A 20,431-nucleotide genomic window follows, 5' to 3' on the forward strand; every position below is an offset into this window, starting at 1 on the left:
CAATAAATGTGATACATCACATAAACAAATTGAGAGATAAAAACCACATAGTCATATCAGTTGATGCAGAAAAAGCATTTGACAAAATCCAACACCCTTTCTTGATAAAAACTCTCATCAAGGTGGGAATAGAAGGATCATACCTCAACATAATAAAAACCATATATGATAAGCCCACAGCCAAGATCATACTCAATGGGCAGAAACTAAAACCATTTCCCCTAAGAACAGGAACAAGACAGGGATGCCCTCTCTTACCACTCCTGTTCAACATAGTACTGGAAGTACTAGCCATTGTGATCAGACAAGAATTAGAAATAAAAGGCATACGAATTGGAAAAGAAGAAGTAAAATTGTCATTATTGGCAGATGACATAATATTATACATAGAAAACACTAAAGACTCCATCAAAAAATTATTAGACTTCATAAATGAATTCAGCAATGTAAGATACAAAATTAATCCCAAGAAATCTCTGGCATTTCTATACACCAATAGTGAACTTACAGAAAGAGGGACTAAAAAAGCAATCCTATTTACCATAGAGCCAAAAAAATTAAGATACCTAGGAATAAACTTAACTAAGGAGGTAAAAGACCTATATGTGAAAAACTACATGACACTGAAAAAAGAGATAGAGGAAGATAAATTGATGGAATAACATACCATGTTCATGGATTGGTAGAATCAACATCATTAAAATGTACCCAAAGCAACCTATAGATTCAATGCAATCCCCATTAAAATACCAACAGCATATTTCACAGACCTAGAAAGAACTTTCCAAAAATTTATCTGGAATAAAAAAAAAAACCCAAATAGCTGCAGCAATCCTGAGAAAGAAGAACAAATAGGAGGGATCTCAATACCAGATATCAAGCTGTATTACAAAGCCACTGTTCTTAAAACAGCCTGGTACTGGCACAAGAACAGACATATAGATCAATGGAATAGAATAGAGAACCCAGAAATTGACCCAAACCACTATGCCCAATTAATATTTGACAAAGGAGACATGAAAATACAATGGAGTCAAGACAGTCTCTTCAATAAATGGTGTTGGGAAAATTAGACAGATACATGCAAAAAAATGAAACTAGACCACCAACTTACACCATGCACAAAAATAAACTTAAAATAGATAAAGGACTTAAATATAAGATGGGATAACATAAAAATACTAGAGGAATCCACAGACAGCGAAATCCCAGATATATGCTGAAGCAATTTCTTCACTGATACTGCTCCTAGGGCAATGGAAACTAAAGAGAAAATTAACAAATGGGACTACATCAAAATAAAAAGCTTTTGCACAGCAAAAGAAACCATCAACAAATAACAAGAAAGCCCACTGCATGGGACAACATATTTGCCAATGTTATCACCGATAAGGGCTTAATCTTCAACATTTACAGGGAACTCATACAACTTAATAAAAGGAAGATAAACAATCCAATCAAAAAGTGGGCAATGGACCTAAATAGATACTTTTCGAAAGAAGACATAAGGAAGGCCAAGAGACATATGAAAACATGCTCAAAGTAACTAATTATTGGAGAGATGCAAATCAAAACGACAATACGGTATCATCTCACACATGTCAGAATGGCTATCATCGACAAATCAACAAACGACAAGTGGTGGAGAGGATGCAGAGAAAAAGGAACACTTGTGCACTGCTTGTGGGAATGCAGACTGGTGCAGACACTGTGGAGAACAGTATGGAGTTTCCTCAAAAACTAAAAATGGAATTCCCATTTGACCCTGTGATCCTACTTCTAGGAATATATCCCAAGAAGCTAGAAACATCAGTAAGAAAGGATATATGCACCCCTATGTTCATAGCAGCATAATTCACCATAGCTAAGATTGGAAACAGCCTGAGTGCCCATCAGCAAATGATTGGATTTAAAAAACCTTGGCACATCTACACAGTGGAATACTATGCTGCGGTAAGGGGCAGAAAGGAGGTGTGGGAGTGTAAGTGCAGAAGCAGGAGCATCTGAATACCAGGAGAGGCTACTGAGTCATTCTGTTTCTGGTGAGGCTTCAGTGTTACAAAGCTGGGTCTTCTGGGTCCCTGTATGTCTTATACAACATTTAAAACAGATTGTTGCAGTAATAGCTCTCAATTTGTTCATACCACCCACATCTACACTGACTTTGAGTTGGGCCATGGAATGAGAGCAAATATGATACAAGCACCCATGACTGTCATATTAAAAAGCCTGAAACAAACTAATCCCGAATGACAAATCACATGGTAAGAGGGCCTCATCAACCCAGCTGTCCCATTCCCAGCTATTGTAAACTAACCAGCCTCAGTTGGTCCATCAGACACCTCAGACAGACTCAAGCCTGAACTACTCCAGAAGTGCCCAGCAGAGCCCAGCCCAAGGTACTGATATGCACCAAGTTTAGGGGTGTTTTCTTGGGGTGGGGGGCTTTGTTGTTGTTTTTTTAAATTTCTTTAAAAATAAATTTGAGAGAGAGAGAAAGAGAGAGAGAGATCATCAGCTGCCTCCCACACATGCCCCAACTGGAGATCCCACAACCTACATATGTGCCCTTACAGGAATCAAACCCACTGCCTTTTGGTGCATGGGGCAATGCTCCAATCAACTGAGCCACCCTGGCTAGGACTGGGAATGGTTTTTTACACTGTAAAAGATAATTGATAAATGCTCTCATGCTTGACTAGTATGCTCAGGAATAATTCCAATTCCATCTTTCATGACGTTTTCAAAATTTCATTTGGAAAATTCTGCTCTAAAATAAGAAAGTCATTTCAAAATAGGGCAACCTATTACATCATCACTATGCGATAAATGCGTTTTCCAGAATAGTCTCTTCCTGCGACTTTTAGAAGTATTTGTAAGGTGAGATGTGGGTAGGGAAAGACTCTTAAAATAATAGTGCCAAAGGAAGGGGCATCACTTAAGCACAGAGGCATTTTGAAACAAGAAAATCTTGAAATACTGTAGCTCGTGTGCTATGATGGGCATTTTTGTTGTTGCAGGAAAATCAGCCCTGACTCTCTGTTCTCATGAATATAATGGCTAAAATAACTCTCTTTAAAATTCCTGGATCCTTTCTCAAGCTCCCAGTGTTTTAAGTTTGAGGCGAGATCAAGGAAAATATAATATTTGTTATTTATACTTTAGAATTTATTTATTCAACTCATTCATCTATTGAGCAAATATTTTGTGAGGCTGTGGTCTCTGCCTGGTTCTATGCCCCCCTGAAAAGCCTGAGCGCACTGTACAGAGTGAGTGGACAGAAAAAAATCAAATACTGTAATACCCATGACTTACCCAAGAAACTGTCTGCTGGAAAACTTCCAGAGTACTCTGCCTTTCTTCCCAGCCACCCCATGTTAGTTACCTCAAATAAGGGTGCATTGAACATTTTCAGACAGTCCTCCCTCCCTAGGAAGCTGTAGATCCTGGATAAGGAACCCTGGCCAAGGCCGTTTCCTCTGCCTAATGTTATTATTCATGTGAAATAATAATGATATTTAAGAGTAAGCACTTAGAGCGTCCTTACTATGTGGCATGGAGCTGTTCCAACACTTTAGATCTGCTAACTGATCACTGTAGTAACTTTGACCAATGAAGTCATGTGAGTAGTACCTTCACCAGGTTTTGGGTCATGTGACATGTCTCCCCCCCCCCCCCCACACACACACACCCTCTCTCCCGCCCATCCAGAGTTACTTTGGAGAGTGATGACTGCTGATGCTACAGACTGCTGGTCCCCAATGAAGTTGTTCCAAGTTTGTCTATAAACAAACATCCCACTATCTTCTGCATAGTCAGACCCTGAAGCCTAATTCAAAGTAGTCATTTTTGTGACTTTCAAAGTTTCATATGAGAATTATCCCTGATGTTTCTCTTTCTCTATAATGTGACATGAGGGGCTTAGTTATGCATGTTTAGAAGTTGTCAGAGCACTTACTCCTTGACCCTACTCACTGCCAATTGTGGGAGTAAGTTCCTCCTTGATCTTGCTCCATTACCCCAACTGTGGGAGTACAGGGCCTCAGACGCAGGCTATTAGAAGCTGATATGAGAAGTTGTAGGTGTACAGAAGAGACTTTATTGTAGACCAAGTAGCCATTGCTAACAAGGACACATCAGATAAAACAGTTTTTCAAGTAGCCTCACAAATCAGCTGTACAAAGCAGCCTACAAAGCAGCTGCTCCCCTGCTGGTCAGTAACACATCTTTATACTAACTCAGAAAATAGAGGCTTCTTGCCAAACAGTGACATCGATATTTGGGTTATAGAAAGGTACACATGCGCAGTGCATACAGTAAGATTACTGTGTCCTTGCTTTTGCACCTGGGTATGGTAAATTGGCCTTGAACATCTGGTGTACTCTGATTAGGGTTCCCACAGAAGTGAAATCACATTTATACTTTTTACTTGCTGGGGAGGAGGGTGATTCTTTTTATTAGTGTGCTTCATAATTTATATGTGTTAAATATTTTCATTTGTATGTATTAAAGAACTTGTAATAAAAATAATAAGAGAACCAGAAAACATGACCTCCAACATCCCTCCCCTTTTTACTTGAGGATAAGGTCATAAGAGTTCCAGAAAGTTTTCTTCCTGTTCCAATTAATTTTATTTGTCAAGTTGACTGGGTCACGAAGTGCCCAGACATTTGGTCAAACATTATTTGGGGTGTGTCTGTGTTGGTCTTTAAGGATGAGATTAGCATTTATATCAGTAGATTGTTCTCTCTAATATGGGTGACCTTCATCTAATCAATTGAAAATTAAATAGAACAAAAATTTTGAGTAAGAGGGAACTAATTCCTCCTGCTTGACTGTGGAGCTGGGCCATGGATGTGACTTGAACTGAAACTTGGGCTCTTCTTGGTCTTGAAATGCTTGGTCTAGCCAGCATTCAGACTAGAACTACAGTGGGGCCTTGACTTATGAGTGTTCCAATTAACGAGGTTTTCGAGATACGAGCTGTCTCTCAGTCGATTTTTTGCTTTGAGTTGCGAGCTAAAATTCGGGTTAGGAGCCAGCTTCAGATGCCCCACCGCTAGTTGGCGCAGCAAATGTCACAGTGAACGCCACAACATCAGCCCAGCATCACATGTCTCACTCATTCACTTTTTGATTTGACACACAAGTAGTTTGAGTTACGAGCTCCATCACAGAACGAATTAAACTCGTAAGTCAAGGCCCCACTGTATACCATTGGCCCTCCTGGGTCTCCACTATAGGTCTTAAGACTTCCCAGCCTCCATAATCATGTGGATCCACTTGCTTATAATAAACCTGTTCACACACACACACACACACACACACACACACACACACACCCCATTGGTTCTGTCTCTGAAAACTCTGATTAATGTATTCCATTTCATTCCATTCCTCAGAGGGATCTGATTTCTAAACTCTCTCACTTCCTCCCTACATTCTGAAGATACTCTGTTGTTCACATTTCTTTTTTACCACTCCCTTGGACAACATACTTGGAACTTTCTCTTGAAGCCCATCCAGCCCTCATCCTCATGAAGGCAGCTACACACCCAGGCCTGCTTCCCTGCTTCTCCTGAGATCACAGCCTAGCTAGGGCCCAAGGTATTGTGGCACCCACGAGGGTAGGTTGTATAGTCAAAGCAATGATTTGATGGCTCCAATAGAATTGGAACCAGAACCCCAGTGAATAGGAGTATAGCCCAGAGTGAGTGGTTCTAGTACATGAGGAATGTGGGTCTATGACCCAGTAAAGAGAAACCATTTGCTAATTCTCTAGCAAAACCTTTCCTCACAATTATATCATGAGTATATGGCATTGTTTCTTAGTCTGCATCAGTTCTGAGTAGGTAGAATTAAAATTAATGAAGCTATAATGTCACAAATGAGCTGTATGTTAGAGGACAGTGTCACTGGATTGGCTGAACATCAATACATGTTACCATGGACATAAATCCTGGTCTATATTGCATTCTAATTTATAAGACAATTTACATTTTTATCATGGGTTTCTAAGAAAATCTTTTTCCTGGAATAAGAATATTCATGTTCAATATGTTCCCTTCCACAAGATGTCAAGCACCTCAGGAATGACTTAGTAGTAATTACTTCTTTCATCATCATCATCTTCTATTATCAACATTGTATTTAAAATAACTAAGTGTATAAGCTCAGAAATCATACTTCTTGGGGGTGAATCCTGGCTATGTCTCTTTTTTAACTATATGATTTTTATAAATCTTTATTGTTGAGAGTATTACAGATGTCCCACTTTTTTTGCCCCATTTGCCCCTCCACTTTGTTCTCCCACCCCAGGCCTTCACCACTCTATTATCTATACCCACGGGCAATATGCATATAAATTCATTGGTTAATCTCTTTACAGCACACCTCCCCCTTTCCCTCTGAGATCAGTCCATCTGTTCCATGTTTTCATGCCATTGGTTCTATTTTATTTGTCAGTTTATTTTGTTCATTAGGTTCCACATATGAGTGAGATCATGTGATACTTGTCTTTCTCTGATTGATTGGCTTATTTCACTTAGCATAATATTCTCCATGTCCTTCCATGCTGTCTCAAAGGGTAAGAGATCCTACTTTTTTACAACTGCATAGTATTCCATGGTATAAATGTACCACAGCTTTTTTATCCATGCATCTACTGATAGGTACTTGAACTGTTTCCAGATCTTAGCTATTGTAAATAGGGCTGCTATGAACATAGGGATATATATATTCTTTCTGATTGGTGTTTCAGGATTCTCTGCCTCTTAAGGCTGTATAAGAGTCGAAAATGACTCATCTGAGCTTTCACATGTACAAAATGTCATTGTAAGTAATGCCTAGGTCACAGGGTAATTGTGAGGGGTAAAAAAGATAAAGCTTTAAATGGATTAGCAGAGTATCTGGCATATGATAAATTTTCAAGAAATATTACTGCTATTTTCACAACTATTGAAGTTTATATTTGCATAGTACTTTGCATTTCAACTTATTTACATTTAATGCATGTATTGATATAACTGGTATGTTTGGTTTCTATTTGTTCCATCTGTTCTTTGTTCCTTGATTCTTTTTTTTTGAACTTTATTATTGAAAGTATTACATATAACCTCCTTTCCCCCCATTGACCTCTTCTAGCCCTTCCCCTTCCCCTACCCCAGGCCTTCACCACCCTATTATCTGTGTCCATGGGTTATGCATATATGTATACAAATTTTTTGGTTGATCTCTTCCCATCTACCCACCCTCCCCAGCCTTCCCTCTTAGATTCCCTAGTCTGTTCCCTGCTTCTATATCTCTGGATCTATTTTGTTCATCAGGGTTTTTTGTTGTTGTTCATTAGATTCCACATATAAGTGAGATCATGGGATACTTATCTTTCTCTGATTGGTTAATTTTACTTAGCATAATACTCTCCAGGTCCCATCATGCTGTTTCAAAGGGTAAGAGATCCTTATTTTTTTTACTGCTTTTTTATCCACTCATCTACTGATGGGCACTTGGGCTGTTTCCAGATCTTACTGTTGTAAATTGTGCTGCTATGAACATAGGGGTGCATTCATTTTTCCTGATTGATTCTTTATTTTCTGCCTTCTTTTAGGTCAAAAAATTTTTAACATCTCATTTTAGCTCTTCTATGGAATTTCTAGATATAACTATTTTTTCCTGCTTGTTGTAGAAATTATAATAAGAAAGTTTAGCTTTTCACAGTCTATTTCAAATAACATTATACTATTTCATAACAATGCAGAATCTTACAGCAATCCAATTTATTTCCTCTCTTCTGCCTTTTGTGTTTTATGTTTTCTAATTTATTTCTATAAATACTAAAAACTCAAAGGACTTTAAAAATTTGCTTTAAACTGTTAATAATCTCTTAAAAATGTATGTGGCATGTGTATAGTTATAAAATATTTAAATAAATTTGATTAATATTTTTAAAACAAACTTTTATGGTTTTTCTTATATGTATTCTTTTTTGGTGTTATGCATTTCTCCCTATAGATTTGGGCTTCTTTTTGGTATCATTTTCCCTCTCCCTAAAAAAAGTATTTGGACATTTCTTTGGTAAATTCCTTAGTCATGTGTACAAATGAAACTATGTTTATTTTGACTTCATTTTTAAGTATAATTTCATTGGATATAAAATTGTAGGTTGACAGTTCTTTTCTTTCTTTCAGTACTCTTAGAGGTGTTCTACTGTGTTCAAGAATTTATTATTTCTGAGAAATCAGCTTTAAATCTTATTTTTATCCTTTTGAAGATGCTATATCTTTTTTTACTGGCTAATTTTTAGATTTTTTTTAAATCTTTCAGTTTTAGCATTTTAACTATGACATGCCAAGATATAGTTCTCTTTTATTTTCAGTTCTTAGAGTTCACTAAACTTTTTGAATCTATGGGTTTATGTCTTTTATCAACTTAAAGAAATTCTTGGCCATTTTTTCTTCAAAATTGTTTCACCCATTTTCTCCTTCATATATTTCTGGACTCAAATTAAATGTATGATAGACCATTTGATATTGTCCCTCATATCTCAGATACTATGTTCTATTGTCTTGCTTTTTTACCTCTGTGTGTTTCTATAAGTGTTCTCTTAGCTGTGATCAGCACGGCTAGAGAGTGGATGAGTCCTGAGTAGGGTCAACGGGGGATTGAGAAAAAGAAAGAGACAGACACAGAGACAGTGGGTAAAGCTGGGACCAGGTGGGACACTGTTCTCTGATGGAGAGACAGTGACCCAGAGCTAGTGCAGCACGTGTGTTTATTATATACAGCATGATACCAGGAAGTTTTACTAGAGTTTAAGACAAATAAAATTATGTGAAATCATGTTTAAAGATCAAGCTGCAATTATTCATTCTTGTGTCTTCTTGGAATCATCAGGCCTGACTAGACCCTGATAATTGCATCTGCACCTGGCACTTGGCTGAACTTAGATAATTACACCCACCCCCTGGTGCCTGAGCTAAAGGTCAGGACTGACAACATCCCTGCCTTTGGCAAAGTATGTTTCCAGGACATGGCTTTGCTGATGCCACTGGACTCAGCAGATGATGCTTTGCTCAGATGTGCCCCCAGGCACTCTCTACATGTTTCATTTGTGATAACTTCCATTTATCAGTCTTTAGTAACTAAAATTTACCTCTGCTTGACTAGTGTGTTGTTAAGCCCATGGAATAAATTTTACATTTGTGATATATCTTTCTAGAATTTTCATTTAGCTCTTTTTAAATACTTCCTTTCTACTGAAATACCCTTCAGTTCAGTATGTTCACTTTTCCACTATATCTTTTAACATTTTTATTATGAAGTCTTGTCTGATAATTGCAACATAATAGAAATCTTTGAATCTACTTCTATTTTCTCTTTTGATCATGGTTCCCACTTTCTTCCTCCTACATGTGTCTTGAATTTTTTAAATTGTATATTGCATTGTGTATAAAAAAATACAGTTGTAAATGACATTTATCCCCCCAAAAAGAGCAGGAGAAGTCCTGACAAGCTACTAATGTATGTTTAAAAAATGCAAGTCAATTTAATCTGTAGTTAAGCTGGAAGCGGCTCTGTTGCAGCTGTACTTGAATTCAGCTTACTTCATCTTCAAAATATGTTGAAGATAGAATCAGGCCTTTCCCTTCAGAAAGCCTTGATATCTGAGCTGTTGTGAAACTCTCGTAACTACTTTCTCCTTTGATATCCAGCTCTCAACTTTTTGGTGGCTTAAAACTCTATTCTCTCCAGCTTTTTTGCACCTTGCAAGACCTCTCTCTGCCCTGTTGTCTTGCTGTTGACTTAGAAAGGCCACTGTAGTATGCTCAGTGAAGACCTAGGATGTGTGAGATGACTTTTTTCTTGCCCTTCTCTGCCCTAAGGCTTTGGAAAGTACTCCCATTTCACTTAGTGAAAACCTAAACTGTGGAACTTTCATCTTTATGCTAGTTTGTAAACAGCCATTAAAAGTTTATTAACGTTTCATCTGTCTTCTCTCGATCTCTTTCTGTGAGGGATTCTTCCTCTTCTTATCACTTTGCCAACAAGGAAGCCATCAATCAATCGCTTCTCCTCTAGAAAATTTGTCACCTGTGGAATATAGTTCATCTAGTTTTCTTTTTCTTTTAACACTCAGCCATCTGGTGATTTTTTTAAAAAAAAACTCTGACTTTGGGAATTAACTGGCTTGTTCTTGTTGTTAGCCTAAAATTTTTTATACCTGCAACCTTCTGGTAGATGTAAGAACAATATTTCTCATGTAAAATACAAAAGTTTGCAATAATTTTTGAATGAATAATGAATTGAATAAGTAGATAAAGTAAATGAATTAAGTAAATGAAACATGAAAACAGCACACTAGCCCTGGCCAGTATGGCTCAGTTGGTTGAGTATCATCCCATTCATTGAGAGGTCATTGGCTCAATTTCCTGTCAGGGCACATGCTGGGGTTGTTGTTTCAATTTTTCTCTCTTCTCTCTTCCTCTCCCTTCTGTTGTCTCTCTAAAATCAATAAAAACATATTTTAAAACAAAACAAAACAAAAGAGTACATTAGTTCCCCAAACCAAGAATTTTAAAATGGAAAGCATTTTTCCATTGTGAGTTTGTCCATAAAATACAAGCAAAGTATTATTAAGGGTTCTGTGGTTACCAATCACCTTCTTATCCCACAGAGCCATCCTTTCAGTCTAACTTGTCATGCCAATTCCAGAGTCTTTGCCTGAGAATTTTGTCTTGCCCCAAAGCAATCTCTGAGCACATAATTATGCATTGGAAAGAATATCTGGAATACCACAGAAAAATATTATGTGGTCAGCCCTAGGACATTTATTTTGTAAATATGTGCAGAGCGAGTAGGATGCATAACTGAGATTTAAAAGTTTGCTTCTTTTCCTAAACCATGAATTAGTTATTCTAACTTTAATTCCTTATATGTAGCTAATCCTGCAATGATTTAACCAAGTACTGTCCATATAGACAATCATGTGAGATAATTTGGATAAGTATTATTTAGAGAAGAAGAGTTTAAGATCAAATTAATACTAAATAGTGTATTCAGCCTTGAACCCTGGACTTCTGATTCTGAGTCAAGGGCTCCTTCTAATACATCTCACTGTCCCTCATATTCTCGTGTTCAAGGTTTTGAATAATGACAAAAGACTTACCAGTTTTACTCTACCATAAAATCTGTTTTCTTCAATGAAGTAATGACAATGAATGCTCTTTTACCGGTAATAAGCCATTTTTATAGCCCAGAACCATCCTCCTATTAAAAGTTTACACCATGGTGGAAGTCAAAGAGCCAAAATAGTCTTCATTTTTATATTATTCAGCTAGAGGGAATCTAGTTTTGTTGGGAGGAGAAGCTTATTAACCTGAACTTGTTGGCCCTAAAGAGTTGTTATTTTATTGCTTAAAAAATGCATTATGTCATACTTAGATAGTTGCAAGCAATTAGAATTCAAAGGTCACAACCTTATCCAGATTTAGAGCATGGTCCTAGTGTTTTCTTCTTCTGTTTCACTGGGACTTTTATTCAGCACTGAAAGAAACATTCATTTTGTAAATGTTAATTCACACTCTGGATTTCGTGAAGTGTTTTGCCTGTGTCATTTACATTTTAGCACTGCCTCAGTTTCAGTCAAGTCCTCTTTCCTGATCAGAACTAGCCTCCCTCTGTCAGAGTGGCAATCTACCTTGCTTTCTTGGCTCTATCTTCCCACAGGTTCCCACTAGGGATTATATCACAAAGGTTATATTTCCTTTCTGTACCAGTTAATAGATAGTATTGTTGCCTTTAAAATTCCCATTAGTTAATAATTTAACATAATTATATCCTTCTCATTATAAATTCTGGTGGGCAAAACAAAGGCATTTTTTTTTCTTTCTTTCTCTCTCTTTTTGTAACTAGACAACTTTATTTTGGTTTCCTGTCCCAATAGGAACCAGAAACATCTGTTATTTCAGGGTCTCTCTCGTTTACTTAGTGTTGTTTCTAGGTAGGTACCCAGGATAGGACTTAAATAGTGGTGAAGTACCAGAGTAGGGAAAGCCTCTGGTCATTGTCCTATGTCATTACTGGCTTGTGATAAGGTGTCAGCATTCTTACGCAATCCTCAGAAGTCTATCTATTTAGGTCACTAGCATTGCCTCCTTGTTTTATTCAAGGCCTCTAAATGGCTGCCAGCTCTAGGTCATATCCCACACTGTTCTTGGTGATACCAATAATGATGTTACTCTCTTAATATAAAGGCTTGTGCAGATTCTTCAAGGCCATTTCAGGATTATTGGCCCAAGCTCACTATGCATATATTTCTTCTGCCCTCAAGTATATTGTCTTAGAGCCTAGGACCCACAACTTAAACCTAGGGTAGCATTTGAGCCCATAGTATGGTATATTGAATAGACAGTTACCATATTTTACCTGTCAAGCTTCTAACCCCCTTTCTGATTTGGGAGACAGCCCCTATTATGTGTCCATTTGGAAAGTAGTAGGTTCTTACCTCCCTTTACAGATGAAAGAGGGAAGTAACCCCACTCTGCAGCCAGTACAAGAACACATGACACAGCCTTTATCATTCGGGTCCTTCCACAGTGAGTGTCCATCATTGTGGTTCCTGCTGTCTTGCCTTTGCTTGTTTTTGCCAATTGCCCTGCATGTACTTTTCCAAGTTTCCCATTAATTATGTAAGCCACCGGTTAAACTTCTGTTGCATTCCATTTATTGTTTAAATAGCCATAATCAGTTTTCAGTATTGTTTCTATAATCCAAACTATTATAAGGCAGGCTAAATAATGCCTGCAGCATGAGCTACATAGGCAAATGGGCCTGAAAGGGGCTCAGAGACTCCTTGCATGGGCATTTGAGGAGAAATAGAGTATTTATGAAACAAGACATTAATGGCACAGATTATTGGCATATACATGAAGGATTTTTCTATTGAGACAAGAACCTCTGTAGGTTGATACCTGAAGACCAGATAAGAATAAGGACTCCTCAGAGGTTGGCAGGATGGAGCAGTGACAACACTTAATAAACAATACTCCTCTCCATGCATCACTATTAGAGACACCTTATCAGAGGAAAAGGTTAGGGAGATCACTTGACAAAATTAAGAAGTTAAGTTCATTATAACTTGTTAAATTTTTTGTATACTTGGACTTGGTAATAGAAGAGTTAGTTTATATACTACATTAACCTTTGCTATTCTATTTATTTATAATTTCAACCTGCCTACCATCACAAAGGATTTGAGGCCACTGAGACTTGCTTGATATTCTAATGAGACAGGAGCTTGATGAATCACCTGCATCTGCTCACAGCCCTGATCATTAGAGGCTGAAGGGAGGCCTGGGACTAATCCAGGCAGCCCCAGCTTGACTTAGCCATTAGGCAGCTCTGCAGCTGCTCTCCCAATCATAGAGCCAGACTGCAGCGACAGAAACAGAAACTGCTCATAACCTGTCCAGCTTCCAGAGAATTTCATCTCCCAGGACTTATGTCAATGATGTGCATTTCCTTTCAAAAAACACCAGGTTGATCTGTTAGTGATAATAGGGGATATCAATCATTCAAGAAGGGTGTGAAGGTACATCAGACAGGCAATACATAAACAGATGGATTTTCATAGGACTCCTTCCTGTTAAAGTGACTTCAGAACTCACTGGGAAAGAAAATGCATCAGATGTGATGCTGAGGAGTTGGGCCATAGATATACTAGTATATGTGTATAGACTACTATGTAGCAATGAACACAGTAACAGTAATCATTTCTGGCTGACACGACTAAGAACTTCACACACTTCACTCAGACATCAGCTGGGTGCTTAGCATGCTCCTTAAACTCTAGCTGAAATTTCTAACATTCTAAACCTCATGGCCTAAGCAGAGTCAATGTCTTCCCAAGATTTGGGCAACTCCTATGGCCTTGCAGCCTCAGGGTCCTCCACCTCCATGCTCTTGCAGGTGTGTGTGCTGTCTGGTTCACCACCCCGTCCCCAATGTCAACCAAGTCACAGAAATCAGCCTGTTTACCACTTTTCACAATACATCCAATCTCTCTCAGCATCCTGGTATTCTATAAATTTTACTGAGCATTTGTTTTTGTTTTTACTCAGGGACTAATGCCCCAACCCATAGGTAGAATCAGAGAAGAAATTTGAAATGACAATAGTAATTTAATTTTCTGATGATAGAATGATTTTGGGGTAGCATCTCATGTTTGGTACTGTTCTAGTATTCTATGACTGCTCTGGAAAATTACCATAAACTTACTGGCTTAGCCAATACAAAATATTATTTGAAAATTCTGCAGATCAGAAGCTTGAAATGGGTCTCACTAGGCTAAATTCAAAATAGCACAGTGGAATTCCTTTCTGGGCGCTGTAGGAGAGAATGTATTTCCTTGCCTTTTCCGGCTTCTACAAATGAATTTTCATAGGACTCCTTCTTGTAAAAGTGACTTCAGAACTCACTGGCAAAGGATGTATCAGATGTGATGCTGAGGAGTGGACTGAAGATGGTGCATAGATATATATGTGAATAGACTACTATGTAGCAATGAACACAGTAACAATAATCATTTATGGCTGAAACTATATTTAGAACTTCATACACCAGATCCCTTGGCTCATGGCCCCTCTTATCTTCAAAGACAGCAATATTGTCTCTCCCTGGTCATTCTCCTATAGTTATATCTCCCACTGACTCTCTTCTGCTTCCTATTCCACTTTTAAGAGCTATCTATCTTATCTTGAGGTCAGCTGATTAACAACCTTAATTCCATCTACCACCTTAATTCCTCTTTTACATGTAGCTAACATATTCATAGGTTCTAGAAATTAGAACCAATTTGAGGAGGGGGTGGGCTGGGAGGTGGGGGTATTATTTTGCCTAACATTCATACCCAATTTTCTTTTCATTATTAGATTAGAAATATTTTTTTTAATGTTTAAGAACAAATAATAAACACAAATCTTAGCAACTTCCTAGAAATACCTCATTAGCAATCTCAAATAGGTTAATGCCAGGATCAAAAAATCCATGAGTTCTAACTACAATTCTGTTATCTAGATTTCTCAAAGATAGTTCTCTTCAATGCTTCTTACACTGATTTGTGGTGGAGCAGGGAAAAAGAGAGAAGGGTTCCAAGGTCATGTTTTCTATTTCTCTAAATTACATGGAAGGAAAGTACAGAGCAAAATCTTCAACCTTGCATTTGATACTAATCTTTCAGGGTGAAATGCTGAGTTCAAAGGAATGTACAACAACATCTTTCAAGGCTTTGTGTGGGCCAAAGGGAAACTTAAAATGAAGTAATTTAGAACATATTTACTATTGAGGGCTTATTGTGTGTGAAGAATTGCAAAAGCTGATTTAGGGGCATTAGGAATGAATGAGATATGGTCTCTCATCTCATAGAGGTTCATAATCTGGGTGTGGAGAGGAGCTATGCACAAAAAATTCTGAATACGAATGAAGAGATGAATGGTTTGCTGAGTTTATACTGGTTTGAGAGCAGACTGCATGTATCAAGCTCTAATATGAAGGTTCTGAAGTGGAAATTTAGTACTGTGACCTGGAGGGGCTGATTTAACATTCCATTTGGTGGTCATTTCCTGAAAAGGAAGCCCATAATAATAACTTCTTGCTTTGGCCAACTTCCTAAGAAGTCACTCTAGTTATAAGGAACCACAAAAAATTTAAAATTTTATTACAGTGATTCACAAATTTGATGCTTGTTAGATTTGCCTGGGTGCAAGAAAAGTGAAACATAGGTACAAAGACTCATCTTCAGAAATCCTTATTTAATTGGCCTGGGTAGAGCTTGGTCAGAAGTATGTTTTAGAAAGCTCTTTGGGTGAGTCTAATGTATAGCCAGTGTAACAAACTAAACGGATAGACTGGATGTCCAACTTTGAGTTAGTTTTGTAATTGCTTTAAATCTTAGTCTCCATTTATGTAAATATAATAGATGATACCTTATCTGTGAAGTTGCCTTCAGATTAGATAATACACCAAATTAAACATTAATCCCCATGTTCTTAATAGCATATTAACTCCAGTGTCCTTTCTACATGAGACACTAAGAGTTAGAGGTCAAGACCCAGACTCCAAGGCTGATGTCCAAGATGAGAATCCTACTTCTGCTACCTACAAGCTGTGACCTCTGGCAAGCTGCCTCCCTGTGCCTGTTTCCTCATCTGCAAAATAATAATGATAGTTAGTATTCAGATTAAATAAAATAAGAAATTAAATGTACCTAGCACAAAAGTACATAGCCTGCATCTAATTGTGAGAAAGCATCAGATAAAGCCCACCAGGTGTGTACTCTTTATAAATGCAAATGGCATAAAATAAAAAATACAGATTTGGAAAATATTTCAGATTAAAGGGAACTAAAGAGACTTAAAAATTGAATGCCATACATGTCATTGGATTTTCTTCTGTTATTAAAGATATGATTGTGATAATGGGGTATGTAAATAAAGTCTATATATTACAGAACAATATTGTAATAATGTTAATTTCCTGATTTTGATAATTGTACTGTGGTTATGTAAATGAATATTTTTAAAGGAAATATGCATGGAAGTAGTTAGGGATAAAGGACAATTCTGTCTGCAACATACTCAGAGAGAGACAGAAAACTTAAAGCAAATATAGAAAAATATTAACATTTGGGAAATCTTTGTGGGACAGCTAGAAATTCTTTGTTCTGTTCTTGTCACTTTCTTGTAGGTCTGATATTATGTCAAAATAAATTATATATATATTTTATATATTATATATATATTTATAAATTATATATATAGTTAATCCTTACCTGAGGCTATTTTTGCCATTGATTTTTGGAGAGAGAGAAGAGAGAGAGAGAGAGAGAGAGAGAGAGAGAGAGAGATGTGAAAGAGACACATCAATTGGTTGCCTCCCACAGGCATCCTGACCTGGGCCAGGGAACAACCTGCAACTCAGGTATTTGCCTTTGACCAGGAATCTCACCCTGTACCTCTGTGGGCACAGGCCTAGTCTCTACCACTGACCTACACCTGCCAGGGCAAAAATATTTAAATATTTTTTAAAAAGTTCCTCTTTGGCTCTGTCCAAGTGACTCAGTTGGAGTGTTGTCCTGTACACCAAAAGGTGGCAGGTTCAATTCTTTGCCAGAGCACATGCCTGGTAGTGGGTTCGATTCTTGGTTGGGGTGTGTACAGGAGGCACCCCAGCAATGTTTCTCTCTCATATCAATGTTTCTCTCTCTCCCTTCCTTTCTCTAAAAATCAATAAAAACATATTCTTGGTGAAGGTTTTTTTAAAGTTCCTCTTTGCCCTGTAACAAATATATTCACAGGTGCCAGGGTTTAGGACATGGGCATATTTTGGGGGATAGAGGATGGCACAGTGTGCCCCAACTAATTATGCATCTTTCTGTGGCACCATTCTAGGCACCTCACAGAAGTTCTGTCTTTTATCCAATTTGTTTGTTCTTAAAGAAACAGCAAGTCTTTCTGCCCTTTCCCCAAGTCAAAAATTACAGGTCCCTGATAAATGTTCTAATAGTTCTTTGGAAATAAAGTTGGGGGTCTCACTGGGGTCTGAGGCCTGAGGAGGAAGCTGAGTCAGAGAATCAGAGATTGTTTCAGACAGAACTGGGGTAATTGGTCAAGTTACAAGGTTAGCCAGCTAACTGTGATAAGTTATGGATTGGAATAGAGACAATGATGGAGCCAGGTGGGAGAAATTCAGAACAAAAAGAGGAGGGTAGTAAGTGAGTCCAGTTACCAGAACAGAGGTTAGTACACCCAGTGTCCAGAGTACACTCTAGTTATTTCTCTTTCTTCTTTCCTTCCTTTTTTTTTTTTTTTTGATGTCCTTCTTTCTTTTATTTTTGACATGATTTCCTTCTAGAACGTAGTAAAATGTTTCTCATTTTAAAATATCAAAACAGTATAGGGAAAAAATTAAATAAGGTTGAATTACTCAAAATCCCACGACCCCAGAATCTTTCCTCTCCCTTAACAGGGGACAGCCTTCCAGCTCCTGCTGCACCCATGTGTAGATCTATATGTACAAAGTTACATAAATTGTCACCTGTGCTCTACAGCACCTCTCATTCTACTGTGTAATGCACACATTTCCTCAGCATAAACAGAAATAAATCCCACAATTCATACTGGCTACGTGATTCCTTTGTGTGAGTGTACTATCATTTATGAACTAATCCCAAATTGATGTACATTTAGGTTGTTTCAGATGTTTTATAATCTCTAAAAATCCAAAAATAAATGTTTGGGAATATATCTTTTAGGCCTTATGTAATTTCGAAAGTCTGTAACTGAGAAAAACAAATTGGGGATTTTTAAAACTCTCTTTGTTACCTGACTCAGTTTGCCTCTAACTTCACATTTCTACGAACAATGACAGTGCCTGTGTCCTTAAGCCTGTGACAAAACATTTCCCCCAATCTTGACTTTTTTCCAATCTAATAAGAAAAACAGGGAATTTCACAGCTTTAATTTCCATTTATTTCCTTACTAGAGGCCCGATGCACGAAATTCATGTTTGTAATTGGGGGTGTCCCTCAGCCCAGCCTGTGCCCTCTCGCAATCCTGGACCCTTTGCTCCTAACCGCCCACCTGCTTGCTCCTTACTGCCCACCTGCTTGCTCCTTAGCACTTGGCTCGCTGCTCCTTTGAGCTGCCACGGAGGCACAAGAGGCTCCCACCACCGCCGCTGCACTAGCCAGCCATGAGCCTGGCTTTTGGCTGAGTGGTGCTCCTGCTGTGGGAGCTCACTGACCATCGGGGGGCAGCTCCTGCGTTGAGCGTCTGCCTTCTGGTGGTCAGTACGCATCATAGCGACTGGTCGTTCTTGTCATTCCAGTCATTCCACTGTAATGGTTGCTGGGCTTTTATATATATAGATGTTCAAGATAAAAATATCTTATAGCATGTAATAGCCATGGTCCTTTGAGTATTTGCTATTGAAGGCAGAAGCCTCAACAAAATTATATCCCTTTAAGCTTAAAAAGTTTAGTCAAATTTTCAATGCTTCAGAATTCCTCCTCCCTATTTTGCATGAGTGTGTGTGCATGTGTGTGTGTGTGCATGTGTTTCAGGAAAATTTAGAGACTACTATTTGAAGCACATACTTTGGAGCCAGACTATACAAGTTTGAATGCTTACTAGTTGTATAATCATGCCTCCGCTTCCTCTAAAAGTAGGCATAATAGTACTTGCCTCATAAGATTATTGTGGGGATTAGAGTTACTTTTTGTAACATGCTTGGAACAATGTCTCACACATTACTTAGTCTCTTAGGAATATTAATGCTAATACTTTCCGGTTGTCTTAGAGGCAAAACGTTTTTGGATTTCAGTACAGTAGAGAATGTGCTAATGCAATACTGGGTTCTGTTAATTTAAAAAAATTCATTCCCATATAATAAAACACTCTGCCATCCCACACCTCTTTTTAAAAATTCTGATAAATATGTGCAAAGAAAGACATCATACCAGTAAGTGTGTGTGTGTGTATGTGTGTTTCTATCAGGATAAAACATAAAAACATTATTCCACCCACACAAATATACTATGACCCTTTTTATTATTAAAGACATAATTCCCATCTGCTTATTCCAGCAAGTTATATGAGTTGTTATTTCTTTGAGTACAAAAAGAAGGAAGACTGTTATTGATTGGTGAGAAATTTTTTTTACATTACTTTTTTTTTACTGTTTAGAATTATTTACATTTCTTTGACTCTTCTTAAAGCAAATTGCAACTTCTGATTATGTTTGTATTGATAAAAAGTATTTCATCTGAAGGTTTACAAGAAAATTGGAAACACTGTCCCAGAGAAGATAGCAGTTTTGTCAGTCAAGATACCTTCCATGAAGGCTGTTGAAAAATATAGGCTTGCCCTCACTCCAGAAGGAAATTCTACCTTCTGGCAATATGCATTAAGCCCATGAGAGAAGCCTCAAAGGGCAATGATTTTTTTTAAAAGCCTTTGAAAAAAATAAACAAATTAAAAATGGGGACGAGAGAAAAGGCAGATTGCAAATCAGGCAAATATGCACCCCGCTTTCCTTTGGACAACAGGAAAGATGAAAAGAAAAGCAGAGAAGGAAGCAGATACACAGTAAGGACATTTGGGAGAAGTGAGGGTCAGTGCAAAAATCTGCTAGAAACAGAAGGGGATAGTAGTGTGTAGCTGGACATTTGTAAACAAGGATCTGAAGTCCTGCCAAGAAGAAGTGAATGTTCTATCAGGAGCACAGCATGACTTGCAAGTGAGTCATGTTGGGTCAAGATTGCACACAATCTTGAGTTCCAGGAACATTTACCTCCCTGAGAAAGGCTAAGATTAAATAGTCGTGGGTGTAGAGCAGAAAGGGAGGACACAGCTGCAAGTTGTCTTTAATACGCTAT

This window comes from Myotis myotis, unplaced genomic scaffold (genome assembly GCF_014108235.1).
Source record: "Myotis myotis isolate mMyoMyo1 unplaced genomic scaffold, mMyoMyo1.p scaffold_m19_p_3, whole genome shotgun sequence".
NCBI classification, from domain to species: Eukaryota; Metazoa; Chordata; class Mammalia; order Chiroptera; family Vespertilionidae; genus Myotis; species Myotis myotis.